This window comes from Peromyscus maniculatus, chromosome 5 (genome assembly GCF_049852395.1).
Source record: "Peromyscus maniculatus bairdii isolate BWxNUB_F1_BW_parent chromosome 5, HU_Pman_BW_mat_3.1, whole genome shotgun sequence".
NCBI classification, from domain to species: Eukaryota; Metazoa; Chordata; class Mammalia; order Rodentia; family Cricetidae; genus Peromyscus; species Peromyscus maniculatus.
Window position 1 is genome coordinate 125025435 of NC_134856.1, and position 20004 is coordinate 125045438.

Here is a 20004-nt window from a genome sequence, read left to right on the forward strand (position 1 = left end):
CTCTGATGGCTCCAGGTTTTCTGTGATTTGTGAAGCATCTCTTCAATCTTTGGCTTCATCTTCCCATTCTCACCTCATCCTTGTCTCTTCTGGGAGTCTGCCGACACTTTGCCTCATAACAGAGAACCCACAGTTCTGTCCTCCTTAAGATTCTAAGTCTCTTTGCTTCTGCAACAATTTTTTCTCAGAATAAGACCATGTTCTCAGATTTCATGACTGCTGTCCTCTCTGGTGCTGCAATCCTAGAGTGACCCACTTTGCTAAAAGGGGAAACTAATTCTAGAAAGAAGAGGTCGGTGTTACTGTGAGAAGTGGTTGTTTTTTTTCCCCCATCGGTCATTTGCATCAGTTGGACCCATTTTGGTTGTTAGCTTCACCTATAATGAATTTATTGACTTGAGACTTCTGTTATTGAATCCCTCAGAGAGCCAGTGTCCTGGACCAGGGAATTAGCTCCGTTGATAGAGGGCTTGCCTACCATGCACAAAGCTCTGGGTTCAGTCCTGAGCCCCACATGAAACTGGGAGTGGTAGCACACGGTTGTAATCCCAGCACTAGGGCGATGGAGGTAAGAGGACCAGAAAAGTTCAAGGTCAACCTCGTGCTACAATGAGTTCGAGGCCGTCCTGAGCTATGAGAGAGATATTCCTGTCTCTGGGAGTAATACGTAGGCTATCCTGACAATTCAGTGAGAATACTTGTATTCCCAGCATAGTGCTTGAATAGTGTGATCTTTCTGGAAGGAAATAGAGTCAGTCTAAATGAGAAAAAAATTGGCATTACAGACTGACTTGTGTTTCTCCAAAATTTTTAGTTTGGAATCCTAACCTCCAATATGACATATAACACACAAAGTATTTCAGAATGTGACATATAGTATATATAGTACCTTAGGCTGTGACATACATAGTACATACACAACCTCAGAATGTGGCATGCAGTACTTCAGAATGTGACATGCAGTATGAGCAGTACTTCAGAATATGAATATGTTTGTCAGCTTTATAACTGTGACACTGTGACAAAATACTTGAGATAATGAACTCGATGAAAGATTTATTTTGGGTCACGGTTTCAGAGGTTTCATCCCATGGTCGACTCACTCCATTGCCCCTGGGCCTGCCAAGGAAGAAGCATCATGGCATGGGGCACAGGGTACCACAAAGTTGCTCACTTCGTGGCAGCCGAGAAGCAAGAGAGATGGGGGTGGGGTGGGGGTGTGTGTCCACAGTTCCAGTGTTTTCATGCAGCCAATCCTTCAGGTCTCTGTGGCGTCTCTTCTTTGTGCTTCCTTTTTTATTTATTGAACCCATGGTGTTCACAGAATCCAAGGACGAGCATTCATTGAATATTGTTCGGTTGTCTTCATAAAACTCCATAGAAGAATCATTTTATTTCATTTTACAGTTGAAAGAAACAATATTGAGGAAGGGTGAATAATTTGCCCTGGGTCACTGGTCAGCCAGGTGGTAAAGGCAGGGGTGGAGAGTCGCTCTTGCCGCTTGCTGAAACCCTTGTTTATCCAGTTACTCTCTACTCTACCCCGCCCCTCGCCTTTCTCTCTTATCAGCCAAAGGTCATGTTCATTGCATTGTTTAAACTAACAAGATTTGACAGTGTACACTTAAAATTTGTTCGCTCGGTTAATGCTCATTGAATTCCTGCAATATGCTGGGCACCATGCTGGCCTGGAGACACAGAGCCGCACAGAAAGCCAGAAGGCCAGTAAGCCAGGTAATGTTTTATTGCACAGATTGTCTCTCTGGGTGGGGCCTGTCCTGTGCAAGGTATAATCTAAAGAGAGTAAGGCCAAGGGAATCTAAGACTTCACTCCTTTCCTGGGCCCTCAGAGTCACAGGGGAATCCAGGAAAATCTCAGACATGGCTATAAATGACAAGGAGGTCAGGAAACTCGGGTTCCATCCCCAGCTCTGTCACTGAGCAAGCTGTGTGATGCTCTGGGCTTTGGTTTACCCATCGGTCTAAGCAGGGGACCAGCTCGAGTCTGGTACCTTCTCACTTGTAGCATCTCAACAATTCAACTCCATCCAATCTCCTCAAACAAAATGCACCCTTAGGCTGATTTTGAAAGTTTGAGGTGCTGGCTTGCTTTTCTCAGGGTACCCTGGCTCTCCTGTGATGGGCTAGCTAATCGATTCTCTCTGCTCATGTGCCACTGACTGATGGGTCATTTGTAGAAGCTCTTCTTTGTTAGTGAGACTCAGTTCTGCAAGAGCCATGGCTGCCTCCCAAATCTGGAGGTATGCTGAGTTACCAACTGTGTGTGTTTCCCTGGGCAGGCAACACACACAACAAGAAACTGCAAATTGAGTCCCCCTCCCCCCTCGTGTGGTGGATCTGCTTGTGTTTTTACCAAGAGTGTAAGTCAGAAGTGGATGCAACACATTTCCGTTTGGGGAGTCTGTATTTTTAGAATGATGACTTGAACACGGTTTTTCAAACACACTCCAGTTGGTGCTGTGTGTTTAAGAAGCAGGCCAGGTACAGAAGTTTTGTTTTTGTTTTTCCGTTTTCTAAGGAGCTTCTAAATTCTTCTTTGCAATTTGCCGACTGCAAATGGCTATGCCCATTTTGTGCCAAGTACCTGAATTATACTGTGTCTAATCTTTGAACAGTGTCCACACTGTAGCTTCTGCTATGCTCACTTTGTGAATGGGAAGCAGGAATTCAGCGGGATTTTGTCCTTCATACAAAGTCATTTGCGTAGGTACTTGATGGTCATTTGAGTTTGAGTTGACTTCGAAGGTTTTTGTTATCTCTACCCTATATGATGCCCAGAGGAGGAACCTGGACTGATCATTCAGATGGCATGAGACATGCCAGGAATAAGCAAAAGTGGTTTCTCTTTTCTTCACAGAACACAGGAGAGGGCCCCCAAGCAGATCTCGGCCCCGAGCAGATCTCAGCACTACGCTTTGTAAGCACTAGAAAAGATGACTCCCTCCCAGTAGATAGATGTACCCCAATATGCAAAAATCCTGGCAAATGTGGCGAGCGCTTCCCTGGCACCCTTCACCCAGCTGCTGGGTTGCGGACACTGCTGTAAGGAGCTGACTTCACATGGCAGCTTGTCGATGGTTGTGGGCAAACACTGGAAGATGACTGCATTATTTATGATCATTATTTATTTTCTGATGTTCAAATATTTACATTTCTTTCTTTTCTTTTGCAAACAGTTTAGTGGGCAGAAGAAAACTCTTCCTCTTGCTAAAGAGGTTGAGCCTTATTTCCGGATGCCAAGTTCAGTTAAAGAGACTGACCACACTTCCCAGAGCTGGCCTGGCCAAAAGCCAGTGAAAGAGTACTGCCTGGTTCTTGTTGTGACTACGTCGCTTCAAAGAAAGTTTGAGTTGACTTGTCCTAACGGGATTCTTTTCTAATGAACTGGCTGCCAGTCTGAGCTGTACCCTTGACTGGCGTCTGCCCCACCGTTTATTCAATCAGTTTTTTCTAGGTCCCTGCTTCACATGTCATTGAGCTGTGATCACTGGGCTTCAATGATTTGATTGGATTTTGAACCATGTAGGAGCCACAGCTCTGGGTGTGTCTTTGAGTGTGTGTCCTGAGAGGATTAACAGAAAAAAGATGATCCATTCTAAATGTGGGTGGTGCCATGCCATGGGTGGAGTCCCAACATGAATTAAAAAAATAAATCAAATCCGGACACCACCGTTTATCTCCATCTGCTTCCTGACTGTGGATACGATGTGACAGGCTACCTCCCACTCCCACCATCACATCTTTGCTTCCATAACAGGCTGCATCCCTTCAGACCACAAGCCGAAGTAAATCTTTTCTCTCTTAAAGTGCTTCTTTTCAGGTATTTGATCATAGCAATAGAAAAATAATTTAAGTGGGATTTGTAACTCAGTTAGTAGAATGTTTGTCTAGTGTCGGTAAAGCCTGGTGTTTGAACCCTGCATGATGGTGCGTGGTGGCACACATCTGTAATTTCAGTACTCTGGAGGTAGAGGGAAGGGATCAAAAGTTCCAGATCATCTTTGCCTATATAGTAAGTTCAAGATCAGTCTGGGGTACATGAGACCATATCTGAAAAAAAAAAAAGAAGGAAAAGAAGCAACTAACATGTGGACTAAGGTGATAATCTCTATTTCAAACAAAATGAAGGAAAATACTGAGTAATGTTGATGAAAACCATATTCATAAGTGAGAAATTTCAAACTTCAAACAAAATTCAAATTATTTGTATAGATTTTTGCACAATCAAACACCACCTCATTCCCTAGTAAGAGCATCCTCGCTGGCATGTGCCAGCAGGTGCTCATTTTGTAGGGTGATGGACTGAGGTTCAAGAGGCTACATAACCTGCTCCAGGTCTCTGTGAATCTAGGTTCTCCCCTAGGGTTCCTATTCTTAGTGCAGTGAGCAGAGGAGCCCCGGGAGATGCTGGAGAGAGGAGACTGGGAACTAGCCATCAGCCTGCCTAGCATTCCAGCTGTGCCCACCCCATCCTACTACTTGTAAAGTTTAGTGACTTGAGGTCAGGACCCACTCCAGAGTTTACCATGGACAGCTGCTTCATAAGGATTGTGTTGTTGTTTTGAAATGGGGACGTTTACTTACGGATGCCAAAATGAATGACAGAGAAAGGTGCATTGGGTGCTGTGGATATCATTCTATATAAATAAAACACTGATGGCCAGTGACCAGGCAAGAAATAGGTTGCCAGGCAGGAAGTAGGTGGGACAAGGAGAGAGGAGAATTCTGGGAAGCAGAAGGCTGAGGGGAGAGACACTGCAGCCACCGCCAGGACAAGCAACATGTAGAGACTCTGGTAAGCCACCAGCCACGTGGCAAGGTATAGATTTATAGAAATGGGTTAATTTAAGATAAAAGAACAGATAGCAAGAAGCCTGCCACGGCCATACAGTTTGAAGCAATATAAGTCTCTGTGTTTACTTGGTTGGGTCTGAGCGGCTGTGGGACTGGCAGGTGACAAAGATTTGTCCTGACTGTGGGCCAGGCAGGAAAACTCTAGCTACAATTGGGAGACAGGCCCAGTAAGATAGGAAACCGGGAAAGAGGAGGGCCATGGAACCTCCTGGGACAAGTCAGCTCCTTTGCCCAGCTGCTCTGCCTGTCTCTTATAAATAAGAGAGAGAAAAACCACTAGCAACTTTTGGCATCAAAGTGGGAACACTTACTAAGGGCAGTCGACAGAGCTGCAGCTGAAACGGGGCAGAGTTCTGATCGCTGTTTAAAAAAAAATCTTACAAGTAGCTTGAAGGCTGCTAACTGACTTGTTCCTTCCCTTCCTTTCCCCACAGAGAAGAGATCCTGTCTCCTCTGGAGGAGGCACGAGGTGGGGGTGGGGATGGGTGTGTGTGTTAGCTTCCTGTTCCTCTAACTGAATACTTGAGATAATCAACTGACAAGGAGAAAGCCTTGTGTTAACTTGTGGTTGTAGAGGCTTCATTTTATTCTGCTCATCAATCCTGGCCACATACGGTGTTACACTTTGGTTCGGGAGTGCCCCGCCCCCCAAGGCCCACACACTAAGGGCTGACCCTTTGGTCCTTGGTCTGTGTTGCTATTGGGAGGTGATGGGAATTTTAGGAGGTAAGCCCCTGGTCAGATCACAAGAGCTCTCTTCTTGAAGAGGATAGTGAAGCCCTGGGCATCTTTTCTTCTTGGATTTCTAGTCACCACTATGGAGCATCTCTGTTCCACTGCACTTTACCATGATATGTCCTCTCTCCCTCCCTTCCTCCCTCCCTCCTCTTTTCCCCTCCCCCCTCCCTTCAACAGTGCAGATCGCACGCACATACAGTGTGAATGCACTAAATGAAGGATGGCTTGGGTCCCAGGTCCGGAACGAGTTAAACAGTAGAGAAAGGGACCCGTTTATTTTAAAAGCAGCCCCACCACACCAACCATCAGGTCTGAGTCTCTGTCCTTCTGAGTCCCTGTCCTTCTGAGTCCCTGTCCCTCTGAGTCTCTGTCCCTCTTCTCCATCTTTTCTCTCTTCTCGCACGAATCCCCACTGCACTGTGTACCACCTTTGTTCCACTCTGAGATCCCAGTGAACATTTCTGTAGAAGCTGGATACCTTCCCGAGGAACATACACCCCAGGTGCCGTAGGGCACTCCCAACATGTCTATTAATTAGCCCACAGCACCATCTGTCATAAATGATGCTTAACTAGAAAATGAACGTTTAAAAAGGAGACATCAGGGCCCCCAGCTCCCAGCCTACCCCCGACAACTTCCCTTCTGGACCAGAGGTGAGTGCCTGGGTCTAGCCCGGACCCCATCCCTGGCCACCAGCCACCCTGGGAGGACCTGCCCAGCTGGCGCCGGGTTCTGGCCACCGGGCAGCTCCCCTTCTAGCCCCACCGGGAGCGATCCCCATTTCCAAGCCCCCGGCAGCCCCTGCAGTCTCCGCGCCCTGCCCCCACGCCCATCTGCCCAAGACCCCACCCACTTCCTGAGACTTAGAGACCGGCCCCCAGCTCCCAGCCTGCCCCGGACGACTTCCCTTCTGGACCAGAGGTGAGTGCCTGGGTCCAGCCAGGACCCCATCCCTGGCCACCAGCCACCCTGGGAGGACCTGCCCAGCTGGCGCCGGGTTCTGGCCACCGGGCAGCTCCCCTTCTAGCCCCACCGGGAGCGATCCCCATTTCCAAGCCCCCGGCAGCCCCTGCAGTCTCCGCGCCCTGCCCCCACGTCCATCTGCCCAAGACCCCACCCACTTCCTGAGACTTAGAGACCGGCCCCCAGCTCCCAGCCTGCCCCTGTCGACTTCCCTTCTGGACCAGAGGTGAGTGCCTGGGTCCAGCCAGGACCCCATCCCTGGCCACCAGCCACTCCTGAGAGGCCTGCCCAACTTGGCACCAGGTTCGGGCCACCGGGCAGCTCCCCTTCTAGCCCCACCGGGAGGGATCCCCATTTCCAAGCCCCCGGCAGCCCCTGCAGTCTCCGCGCACTGCCCCCACGCCCATCTGCCCAAGACCCCACCCACATCCTGAGACTTAGAGACCGGCCCCCAGCTCCCAGCCTGTCCCCGACTGCCATTCTGGACCAGAGCTTGCCCCTGACTTCCCTTCTGGACCAAAGAGTTGGACAAGAGAACTCCCTTTTGGACAAGAGAGAGAGTCTTCCTGAGTCTGTCAGCTCTTTGTGAAACAAGTCCACTGATAAGACCAAGAAGGAATCACAAGGAGATGGGCAGACGTCAAAGCAGAAGTACATACAGCAAAATGAAGAGCAATACAGCATCACCAGAACCTAGCTCGCCTCCAACATCTAGACCTGAACACCAAAAATTGGAAGAAGCAGAAGAAAGTAGCCTTATGAGTAACTTCATGAAGAAGGTAGAGGCTTGTGTAGAGGAAAAGACAAGAAAATTGGAAGAACGCTGTAAACAACTAGAGGAAAGGGCAAACAAATTAGAAGAAAACAATAAAGTCCTGGAAGAAAACATTAAAATCCTCGAAGAAAACAATAAAGCACTGAAAGAAAATCATGAAAAAGCAATGAAACAAACAAAGGAAACAGTCCAAGATCTGAAAAGGGAAATTGAAAAAATGAAAAAGACACAAACAGAGGGAATGCTGGAAATAGAAAACCTGAGTAAAAGATCAGGAACTTCGGATGCAAGTATAACCAACAGAATGCAAGAGATGGAAGAGAGGATTTCTGGCATTGAAGATACAGTAGAAGAAATAGTTCCATCAGTCGAAGGAAACACTAAAGCCAACAAAGTCATGAACCAAAATGTCCAAGAAATCTGGGACACCATAAAAAGACCAAACTTACGAATTATAGGGATAGAAGAAGGTGAAGAATACCAACTCAAAGGCACAGAAAATATATTCAACAAAATTATAGAAGAAAACTTTCCCAACTTAAAGAAGGAAATGCCTATGAAGATACAAGAAGCCTATAGAACACCAAACAGACTAGACCCCCAAAAAAAGTCCCCTCGACACATAATAATTAAACAACTAAATGTACAGAATAAAGAAAGAATATTAAGAGCAGCCAAGGAAAAAGGCCAAGTGACCTATAAAGGTAAACCCATCAGAATAACACCTGATTTCTCAATGGAGACTTTGAAAGCCAGAAGGACCTGGACAGATGTAATGCAGACACTAAGAGACCATGGATGTCAGCCCAGACTAATATACCCAGCAAAACTTTCAATCATCATAGACGGAAGGAACAAGACATTCGAAGACAAAGCCAGATTTAAACAATACCTATCCACAAACCCAGCCCTACAGAAAGCACTAGAAGGAAAATTCCAACCGAGGGAAGTCAGATACACACTTGAAAACACAGGCAATAGATAAAGCCACAACAGTAAACCCCAAAGAAGAGAAGTACACACACACTACCACCAAAAATAACAGAGATGAAGAATCACTGGTCATTAATATCCCTTAATATCAACGGACTTAATTCACCTATAAAAAGACATAGACTTACAGAATGGATACGAAAGCAGGACCCATCCTTCTGCTGCATACAAGAAACACATCTCAAATTCAAAGATAGACACTACCTAAGAATAAAAGGCTGGGAAAAGACTTTTCAATCAAATGGTCTTAAGAAACAAGCAGGGGTAGCCATCCTGATATCCAACAAAATAGACTTCAAACTAAAATCAATCAAAAGAGATCAAGAAGGACATTACATCCTCGTCACAGGAAAGATCGACCAAGATGAAGTTTCAATTCTGAACATATATGCCCCAAACATAAGGGCACCCACATATGTAAAAGAAACATTACTAAAGCTTAAACCACATATAAAACCCCACACATTAATAGTGGGAGATCTCAACACCCCACTTTCACCACTGGACAGATCTCCCAAATCGAAACTTAACAGAGAAATAAAGGACTTAACCGATGTCATGACCCAATTGGACCTAATAGATATCTACAGAACATTCCATCCTAACAAGAAAGAATATACTTTCTTCTCAGCACCCCATGGAACTTTCTCTAAAATCGACCACATACTTGGCCACAAAGCAAATCTCAACAGATACAAAACAATCAGAATAACCTCCTGTGTTCTATCAGATCACCATGGTTTAAAGCTAGATTTCAACAACAACAAAAACTACAGAAAACCTACAACCTCATGGAAACTGAATAATGCTCAACTGAATCACCAATGGGTTAAGGAAGAAATAAAGAAAGAAATTAAAGACTTCCTAGAGATCAATGAAAATGAAGACACCACATACCCAAACTTATGGGACACTATGAAAGCAGTGCTAAGAGGGAAATTCATAGCACTAAATGCCCACATAAAGAAGTTGGAGAAATCGCACACTAGTGAATTAACAGCACATCTGAAAGCTCTAGAACAAGAAGAAGCAAAGTCTCCCAGGAAGAATAGACGCCAGGAAATTATCAAAGTGAGAGGTGAAATTAATAAATTAGAAACTAAGAGAATAATACAAAAAATTAATGAAACAAAGAGTTGGTTCTTTGAGAAAATCAACAAGATAGACAAGCCCTTATCCAAACTAACCAAAAGACAGAGAGAAAGAATCCAAATCAACAAAATCAGAAATGAAAAGGGGGACATAACAACAGACATTGAGGAAATCCAGAGAATTATAAGGTCATATTTCAAAAACCTCTACTCCACAAAATTGGAAAACCTAAAAGAAATGGACATTTTTCTGGATAGATACCACATACCTAAGTTTAATCAAGACCAGATAAACTATTTAAATAGTCCAATAACCCCTAAGGAAATAGAAACAGTCATTAAAGGTCTCCCAACCAAAAAAAGCCCAGGACCAGATGGTTTCAGCGCAGAATTCTACCAGATCTTCAAAGAAGAGTTAATACCAATACTCTCTAAATTGTTCCACATAATAGAAACAGAAGGAACATTACCAAACTCCTTCTATGAGGCTACAATTACCCTGATTCCTAAACCAAACAAGGATGCAACAAAGAAAGAGAACTACAGACCGATCTCCCTCATGAACATTGATGCAAAAATACTCAATAAAATACTGGCAAACAGACTCCAAGAACACATCAGAACAATTATCCACCATGATCAAGTAGGCTTCATCCCAGGGATGCAAGGGTGGTTCAACATACGAAAGTCCATTAATGTAATACACCATATAAACAAACTCAAAGAAAAAAACCACATGATCATCTCACTAGATGCAGAAAAGGCATTTGACAAAATCCAACACCCCTTCATGATAAAAGTCTTGGAGCGATCAGGAATACAGGGAACATACCTAAACATAATAAAGGCAATATATAGCAAACCAACAGCCAACATCAAATTAAATGGAGAGAAACTCAAAGCAATTCCACTAAAATCAGGAACGAGACAAGGCTGTCCACTCTCCCCATACTTATTCAATATAGTACTTGAAGTTCTAGCCAGAGCAATAAGACAACATAAGGAGATTAAGGGGATTCAAATTGGAAAGGAAGAAGTCAAGCTTTCCCTATTTGCAGACGACATGATAGTATACTTGAGTGACCCCAAAGACTCCACCCAGGAATTGATAAAGCTTATAAACACCTTCAGCAACATAGCAGGATACAAAATCAACTCAAAAAAATCAGTAGCCCTCCTATATACAATGGACAAAGAAGCTGAGAAGGCAATTAGAGATACATCACCCTTTACAATAGCCAAAAATGACATAAAATACCTTGGGGTAACACTAACCAAGCAAGTGAAGGACCTATATGACAAGAACTTTAAGTCCCTGAAAAAAGAAATTGAAGAAGATCTCAGAAAATGGAAAGATCTTCCATGCTCATGGATAGGCAGGGTTAACATAGTAAAAATGGCAATCTTACCAAAAGCAATTTACAGATTCAATGCAATCCCCATCAAAATACCAACACAATTCTTCACAGATCTGGAAAGAACAATACTCAACTTCATATGGAAAAACAAAAAACCCAGGATAGCTAAAAGAAACCTGTACAATGAAACAACTTCTGGAGGCATCACAATCCCCGACTTCAAGCTCTACTATAGAGCTACAGTAATAAAAACAGCCTGGTATTGGCATAAAAACCGACATGTGGACCAATGGAATCGAATTGAAGACCCTGACATTAACCCACACACCTATGGACATATAATTTTTGACAAAGAAGCCAAAAGTGTACAATGGAAAAAAGAAAGCATCTTCAACAAATGGTGCTGGCATAACTGGATATCAGCGTGTAGAAGGCTGCAAATAGATCCATATCTGTCACCGTGCACAAAACTTAAGTCCAAGTGGATCAAAGACCTCAACATAAATCCAGCTACTCTGAACCTGCTAGAAGAAAAAGTAGGAAATAGTCTTGAACGCCTTGGCATAGGAGATCACTTCCTAAATATAACACCAGTAGCGCAGACACTGAGACAAACAATCAATCAATGGGACCTCTTGAAACTGAGAAGCTTTTGTAGAGCAAAGGATACGGTCAACAAGGCAAAGCGACAGCTTACAGAATGGGAAAAGATCTTCACCAACCCCACATCTGACAGAGGACTGATATCCAGAATATATAAGGAACTCAAGAAATTAGACATCAAAAGGACCAACAGTCCAATTGAGAAGTGGGCTTTAGAACTAAACAGAGAATTCTCAACAGAGGAATCCCAAATGGCTGAAAGACATTTAAGGAATTGCTCAACTTCCCTAATCATCAGGGAAATGCAAATCAAGACAACTCTGAGATACCACCTTACGCCTGTCAGAGTGGCTAAGATCAAAAACACTGAAGACACTTTATGCTGGAGAGGATGTGGAACTAGGGGAACTCTCCTCCACTGCTGGTGGGAATGCAAGCTTGTACAACCACTTTGGAAATCAATATGGCGCTTTCTTAGAAAATTGGGAATCAATCTCCCCCAAGATCCAGCTATACCACTCCTGGGCATATACCCAAGAAATGCTCAATCATACCACAAGAGCACTTGCTCAGCTATGTTCATATCAGCATTGTTTGTAATAGCCAAAACCTGGAAACAACCTAGATGCCCTTCAACTGAAGAATGGATAAATAAATTGTGGCACATATACACAATGGAATACTACTCAGCAGAGAAAAACAACGACATCACACGGTTTGCAGGCAAATGGATGGATCTAGAAAAAATCATCCTGAGTGAGGTAACCCAGACTCAGAAAGACAAATATGGTATGTACTCACTCATAGGAAGATGCTAGATGTGGAACAAGGATGACTAGACTGCTACTCACATCACCAGTGAGGCTACCTGGAAAACGGGACCCCAAAAAAAAGACACGGAGAAATGGACAAGATCTACATGAATAGCCTGGTCATGAGTGGGAACAATGAAGGGCGACGGTCGAGGGAAAGAGTGGGAGATCCTAGCTGGATCAAGAAAAGAGAGGGAGAACAAGGAATAGGAGACCATGGTAAATGAAGACCACATGAGAAGGTGAGAAGGGGAGGAAGCAGAGAGCTAGGGAGGCCCACGGAGATTCACAAAGATACCCCCTCAAAAGACTGCTGGCAATGGTCGCGAGACGGCAGGAACTGACCTACTCTGGTGATGGGATGGCCAGACACCCAAATAGTGGTGCCATAAACCCCATCCAAGGACTGAGGAATCTGAAGGCAGACATCCACGGCTGGGCCCCTGGTGGAGCACTGGGAGTCTAATTAGTGAGTAAGAAGAGGATTTATATGAGCGAGAATTGTTGAAGCCAAGGTTGGATAAAGCACCGGGACAAATAACCAAATGAATGGAAGCACAGGATCTATGAACCAAAGGCTGAGGGGCCCCCAACTGGATCAGGCCACCTGAACGGGTGAGACAGTCATTTGGCTTGATCTGTTTGGGAGGCAGCTGTGCATTGGTGCCAGGTCCTGGGCGCGTTGCATGAGTTGGCTGTTTGAATCCTGGGACTTATGCAGGGACACTTGGCTCGGTCTGGGAGGGGGGAATGGACCTGCCTGGACTGAGTCTACCAGGTCAACCCCGGTCCTCGGGGGAGACCTTGATCTGGAGGAGGTGGGAATGGGGGGTGGGCTGGGGGGAGGGGTGGGCGAGAGGGGGAGAACAGGGGATTCTGTGGCTATTATGTTGAACTGAATGGTGTTATAAAATAATAATAATAATAATAATAATAATAAAAAAAAAAAAAAAAAAAAAAAAAAAAAAAAAAAAAAAAAAAAAAAAAAAAAAAAAAAAAAGGAGACATCAGATGTGAAGAGAGGTGGGGGACCAAACTGAGAAGAGTTCTTTGGAAGAATCCAGGAATTATGGCTCCTCCCCTCAGACAGGACCCTCCGCAAACACTGCTGAGGGTCAAACAGACCTAGAGAGAAATCTACGGTTGTAGTCGGGACGGCACAGTGATTTGGGAACACTGAGGGTAAGGTTTCCCCAGACACAGAAGAACAAACTAAACGGGGTACGAGTAAGCAGAGGTGTGGGGAGTCCAGTCGACTTCCAGAGAGCTTTAGTAACTAGGGAAGAAATGAAGACAGTGGGGTTTGGGGATCTCTTGCCACTGTGCTCATGGCTCTTTCCACTGCTGTAAAAACAAAACAAAAACAAAAATAACACAACAACAACCACAAAAACCAAGCAAAGTGAGTTTACTAGCAAAAACAGCTGAACTCATTGAGCTTATTTATTTTCAAAACTGAAAACAAGAATGAGCTTAGCTTTGGTTTTACAGGATTCTGCTTCCCCACAAACCAAGAGGAAAGCAGGGTATGGTAACAAAGGCCTGGTTTATTACCCGTGTTATCTTTCTGTCACTGTGACAACACACCTGACTTTATCAGCGTGTGTGTCAGGGGTGGGTGCTCTTTTGGCTCATAGTTTAAAAAGTTTCAATCCATGGCTGATTGGCTTCACCATCTTCGGGCCTGAGCAAGGCAGATCCCATGGCTTAAACATGTGGGAGAGCAAAGCTCCACCTTAGGATAGCTGGGAAGCAAAGAGAGAGACAAGAAGGAGCCAGGATCTCAAGACCCCTTTCTGGTGCCTCCCCAGCGGTCTGACTCTTTCTGGGAGTCCCCACCTTCTAAATGCTCCATCATCCCCCAATGTACAGCAATTTCCTCTGAGTTAAAACATCCCATCCTGGAGGGAAACTTGTTAAGACTTAGGAAGTAAAGCTCTCGTAACTCCCCAAAAGTCCTTGGAACTGACCAGATTCATAAGGCTCCTCCCTCTCCAAGGTTACAGTAAGGACTGCTGAGGAGACTCGGATCAGCCGAGCTGCCTGCAAGACTCTCCTAGGTGTGGAGTTTCCTGCAAGTTGTTCAGAGAGCACCAGGATTCTGGCCGTCACAAGTCCTCACACACGAGTCATCCCTACTCCTGTTAGTACCTCGCCCATACTCTAGTAAGGAGCCTCACTAAACTCAATCAAGGACTTTTATGTCATTGTCATCGGCCTCCTGTCTGGAGTGAGTGGACCTTTGTTAACCATCTCCCCAAGAATGATGTCACACAACACTAGCACTAGCACTGCAAGGCTGATGGCCAAGCCTTTAAACCACAGCACCGACCTCAGCAAGTCTCTTATAAATTGGGAGCTGGGAGAGCTGTGACCATTCTAAGCCATGTTTTGTAAAGGGCCAGAGCATGTAATCTCTACCCAACATGCCTCCTGAGGAATTGAGAACAACCCCAAAAGCTCTCCAGGAACAACCCCAAAAGCTCTCAACTCTCTCTCTCCTTCTAACTTACCTCCAAATCAAGACAAATTTACAAAGACAAAGATGTCCCTCCTCTGTTAAGAAGGACAAATTTTGCTGGGTGGTGGTGGTACATGCCTTTAATCCCAGCACTGGGGAAGCAGAGACAGGCAGATATGGGTGAGTTCAAGGCCAGACTGGTTTGCAGAGAGAGTTCCTGGACAGTCAGGGATACACAGACAAATCCTGTCTCAAAAACAAAACAAAACAAAACAAAAAGACAAATGTTGATTATTTGTAGACAGAAGTTTTCCTGTGTCCCTCCTGGTTCCACAGCTGCTCAGTTCCAAGTAAACACACAGAGGCTTATGTGAATTACAAACTGTATGGTCTATGTCTCAGGCTTTTTGCTAGCTAGCTCTTATAACTTAACTCCACCCATTCCTGTTAATCTATGTGTTTGCCACTCGGCACGTGGCCATGCTGTTCCTGGTCGGCTGGCGTCTTGCTGCTCCTTGGGCCTCAGGCTCACATCTTCTCTGAATCCATCCTTCTTTGTCTCGTCTTTAGTTGGAATGTACCGCCTAACCTTATCCTGCCCTGCCATAGGTCAGTGCAGCTTTATTTCTTATCCAATGGGAGCCACTCATATTCACAGCATACAGAAAGGCATCCCACAGCAGATCATCAAAGACAATTTGGGATCCTCTTCAGTCTGAAGATGTTATCAGAGGAATCAACATATCAAGATTTACTAACCAGGGCCAGTGAGATGGCCAGGTGGGTAAAAGTGCTAGGTGACTTGAGTTTGAGTTCCTGAAGCCATTCTCTGACCTTCACATTTTGGCAGGCAGGCCTCCCCTCACTCCACCTCCACCCCCTTACTCCATAGTAATAAAGATTTTTCAAATTTACTAACCAATCTTTCTTGGCCATTCATTTGCCTTTCCCTAGACTGCTGCTCCTAGAGACTCCAAGTCCTTTTTCTATGTCCCATTGCTTCTCTTCTTTGTGAAGATGCCAGGTAAACCTGAATTCAAAGTTTCCTTCTCCCATGAATCTGCAAATTACACACAACAATAAACAACATTGTGTTTTTTGCTCATTAACTCGAATTTTGTTACAGGAGGCCCATCTCAGCTGAGAAATAAACATGGACAGGAAACTACATTTTCACTCTACCACTTGTCTTTCAGCATGATGATATATCTGTGGACCAAAGAACTCAACTCAGCCACCAAGAAAAAAAAATGAGGTCTTAGGAGAATGGGGGACTATGTGTGTTGTATCCTGTGCACAATGCTTGTGTGTGAGAAACACCATATCCTGAATGGTGACTAGGCCACATCCTCACATATGTAAGGACAAGAGCAGGTGGGAGGATTTGAGGACCAGTCAATAAAAAGCTAAATAGGCTCAGGGCAATTAGTGGTTTCCAACATAACACAATGTGTACACGAAGTACTGAGTACTATTTTCAGTGGTTCTGAAATTTTAGACACCAATATTTTGAGAATTCTGTCCTTACATAAGCCTTGAATAATGGTGTACCCCATTCTTAGCTCCACAGTAAAATTTGCTTATGTAGGGTGCAGTACTTTGGAATTTGTATTAATTATAACATAGTGACTTTGTTTGGTGAAAGTTTGGGTGAAGAGATGTAATTTAAATCTTCACTTTTGTGAGTGTTGCACATATGATATGATGTTTGCGGAAACTGTAATCTCAGCTTCATTTAGCCAATTTTCCTTATTAGGGACCCATTCATCTCTGAGTTTATAGCATCTGAGTATGTAACATAATTATCAAGATTTCTTGCAACAAATTCCATAGTTAGCACGCTTTATAAAAATTAATTCGAGCTGGGGAGCTGGCTCAGTCAATACAGTGCCTGCCACAGAAGCATGAGGACCTGAGTCTGGGACCCTAACATTCATGTAAAAGTTGGCCTCGATGGCATGTATCTCTGCCCCCAGCCTTGGGGGATGGAAGACAGGTGGATCCCTGGAACTTCTTGGGTCAGCCAGTCTAGTGGAATCCATGAGCTCCAAGTTCAGTGAGTCGTTCTGACTTGGAAAGTAGGGTGTACAGCAAGGAGGATACCTGATGTCAACCTCTGGCCACCACTTACCAGCTCATACATGTGTATGCTCACCTGCGTGCACACACTCATATGAACATGTATTTATGTGCACACACTCACATGAACACAAATTAATTCAAGGATCAGGCATATAGCTCAATGATAGAACACATGTTTAGGATATGCAAGGCACTGAGTCTGATCCCCAGCAACACACACACACACACACACACTGGGGGGAGGGGAGAAGAGAGAGAGAAACTGAGTAAATAAGTACATGAGTAGCTGTAAAAACCAATGACATCATGAAATCTGCAAGCAAATGGATGGAACTAGAAAATATCATCCTGTGGTTGGTATATTGTACACCCCAATAAACTTATCTAGGGGTCAGAGAATAGAACAGCCACTAGATTAGACATAGAAGCCAGACAGTGGTGCCACGCATGCCTTTAATCCTATCACTCAAGAGGCAGAAATCATTGGTCTGGATCTCTGTGAGTTCAAGGCCACACTGGGAACAGAGCCAGGCAGTGGTGGCACACACCTTTAATCCCAGGACTTGAGAACTCATGCCTTTGGTTGAAAAGACACATGTCTTTAATTCCAGGAAGTAATATGGCAGGACACAGAAAGGTATATAAGGTGTGAGGAAACAGGGACTCGCGCTCTTAAGGCCTGAGGACCAGGAAATAGAGGCTTTTTAGAACAGTTCACCTGAGACCCTCAGGAGTGAGGACTCAGAGGCTTTCAGTCTGAGGACTAGTGGAAACAGGATCAGCTGAGGAGTTGGCGAGATGAGGTTGGCTGTGGCTTGTTCTGTCTCTCTGATCTTTCAGAATTTACCCCAAAATCTGGCTCCATTTTTTTTTTATTAATAAGACCATTTAAGATTGTGTTACAACATCCAAAGTGAGGTAGCCCAGACTCAGAAAGACAAACATGGTATGTACTCACTCTGAAGTGGATACTGTATATAAAGCAAAGGATAACCAGACTATAACCCACAGCTCCAGAGAAGCTAGGTAACAAGGGGGATGCTGAGAGGGACACATGAATTGCACTGGGAAGGGGAAATAGATGAGATCTCCATGAGTAAACTGGGACGGGGTGGGGGGGGATAGTGGGGAGGGGATGGGGGATGAGAACATGAGAGAACAGGATGGTAGAGCTGGGAGAGGGACGGAGTGGGAGAGCAATGAAAGAGATACCATGATAGAGGGAGACATCATGGGAATAGGGAGAAACCTGGTGCTAGGGAAATTCCCAGGAATCCACAAGGATGAACCCAACTTAGACTAGTAGCAATAGTGGAGAGGGTGCCTGAGCTGGCCTACCTCGGTTATCAGATTGGTGAACACCCTAACTTCAGAGAGCCTTCATCCAGTAACTGATGGAAGCAGACGCAGAGACCTACAGCCAAGCGCCAGGCAGAGCTCCAGGAATCCAGTTGAAGAGAGGGAAGAGGGATTCTATGAGCAAGGGGAGGTCAAGATCATGATGGGGAAATCTACAGAGACAACTGAACCAAGCTTGTAGGAACTCACGGACTCTAGACCAACAGCTATGGAGCCTGCATGAGACCACACTAGGCCCTCGGCATGGCCGACAGAGTTGTGTAGCTTGGTCTGTATGAGGTGCTCCTGGCAGTGGGATCAGAATCTATCCCTGGTGCATGAGCTGCCTTTTTGGAGCCCATTCTGTATGGTGGGATGCCTTGCTCAGCCTTGACGCGGGGCGGGTGGGGGTGGGGGTGGGGGTGGGGGTTGGTCCTGCCTCAACTTAATTTACCAGGCTTTGCTGACTCCCCATGGGAGGCCTTACCCTTTTAGAGAAGGGGATGGGGGGGGGAGGGAAGGCTGGTGGGAGCAGGAGGGGGGATGAGAGGGGGATCTGTGGTTGGTATATAAAATGAATTTAAAAATATTCTTAAATAAAAAAAAATAAGCACATGAGTAAATGTACTTTCAAAAGAAGAAAATAGATTGGATACTTTACTTTGGCCCTTTAAATGTAAACTGCCCGTAGATAATGATAGAACTCACTAAGGTGGTAGTGGGTGATCACATGGCTTGACATGTCAGCTCCTGGGGATTCCAGTCACTGCACCAGAGATCTTCTCTCCCTTGACCCCTGGGCATCATTTATAGGAACCACAGCCACCATCTTCCAGTTCCTACCAAAGGAAACATTCTGCCCTTATAGGAACTTGGAAACAAATGATCACTGGGAGAAGAGAAACCCCAAAGCCCTGACAGATTCAGAGCCACATTCTCCTGGGACACTCTAAAAGGTTCCTAAACACAGCGGCTGGGATATTGCCTGTGCATTTCTCCCTTTCTCTCACCTTTGGGGTTCTGTTCCGGCCCCCTGAGAATCAATGCGCACAACAGAATTGCTGGTGTAGTGATCTTTTTGCTGACTTAAGCATTCTTTTCTACCAAAATGGGAACAGGGCTGGGAAAGAAAGTGAAATCTGGACCATGGGGAAGTAATGAAGGGAGAATTTCATTTAGACACTTGATTTCTTTTTTCAACCACAGTCAGTCCTGGATTTATGACCTCCTTAAAACAAAAGTCTAGACTACAAGTCCCATTAGACACACCCACTTCCAGAGCCATAGCTACCACCATAAGGCTTTGTTACTACACTACATCTTATCATAGGGCAGGGGAAGAGGAAAAATTTTTAGCCTCTTTAACAGATTGTCATACTCCACCTCTGTGATGGTCCTAATGTCTTTGTGACTAACAGGTGAAACCTTGGGGCAATGTATTAACTAAACAGACCACCAGTTTCTACCAGCGAGAAGGCTAAGAATGGCCTCCGAGGGCAGCTGAGGCCTACAGCAGAGGCTTGCTGGCTTTGCTGCCCACGATATTTTCACCAGTGTTTGGAAAGTATCTTGATGTATGATTTTCTTTGTTCTGTTTCTGTAAAACTTGGAATTGTTACCAACTTTGAATTTGGGGCAAACTGAGTCTGTTTTCTAGGATCATGCTCATTCATATTTGACTCCAACATAAATCATCTCTTGTCCACTTTGAGATGAGGACTGGTTTTGTATCAACATTATTGAGTATACCTGCCATACACAAAGAAGATACTCGGGGAAAGTAAGTGGGTCTCAAGAGTAGATCTCAGCAAAGGGGGCCATGAGTCTAGGTTAAAAGACATCCCTTAGCTGAGATGAAGGAAGGAAGGCATGGGGGTAACACCAGCCATGAGAAGATGCTCCAGAAAACACAGCA